Here is a 544-nt window from a genome sequence, read left to right as displayed (position 1 = left end):
AAGTGAACTACAGTGTGCTTTTAGAGCAAGAGAAGCAACCTAGAACCCATTTAAATTCACAATGGATTCTAAAGAAATCTCCTGCCTCTCGCACACACACACACACACACACACACACACACACACACACACACACACACACACACACACACACATACATACATACACACACACACACAGATAGGATGGGTGCAGTCATTACCCTCTGTCATTCTTAAGGAATCTCCTTGTTTTTGCCCACACAAAACAATAATTTCTAAGAGTTATTTAGTACACATACTACAGAGTTCTTCTGCATTGGATAATTACCGCCCCATATCCAGATTGTCCATTATAGCCAAAGTATTAGAATCCCTTGTAAATGAACAGCTAAAAATCTTTCTATCTGATAATAATATTTTAAGTCCCACACAGTCTGGCTTTAGGCAAGGTCACAGTACTACAACTGCTGTAACAGCTGTCACAAATGACATTATTACTGCCTTGGACCACAAAAAATCATGCGCCGCTCTTTTCATTGATTTAGCCAAGGCATTTGATACTG

This window comes from Alosa sapidissima, chromosome 20 (genome assembly GCF_018492685.1).
Source record: "Alosa sapidissima isolate fAloSap1 chromosome 20, fAloSap1.pri, whole genome shotgun sequence".
Taxonomy (NCBI): Eukaryota; Metazoa; Chordata; class Actinopteri; order Clupeiformes; family Clupeidae; genus Alosa; species Alosa sapidissima.
Note: the sequence above shows the minus strand (reverse complement) of the source record.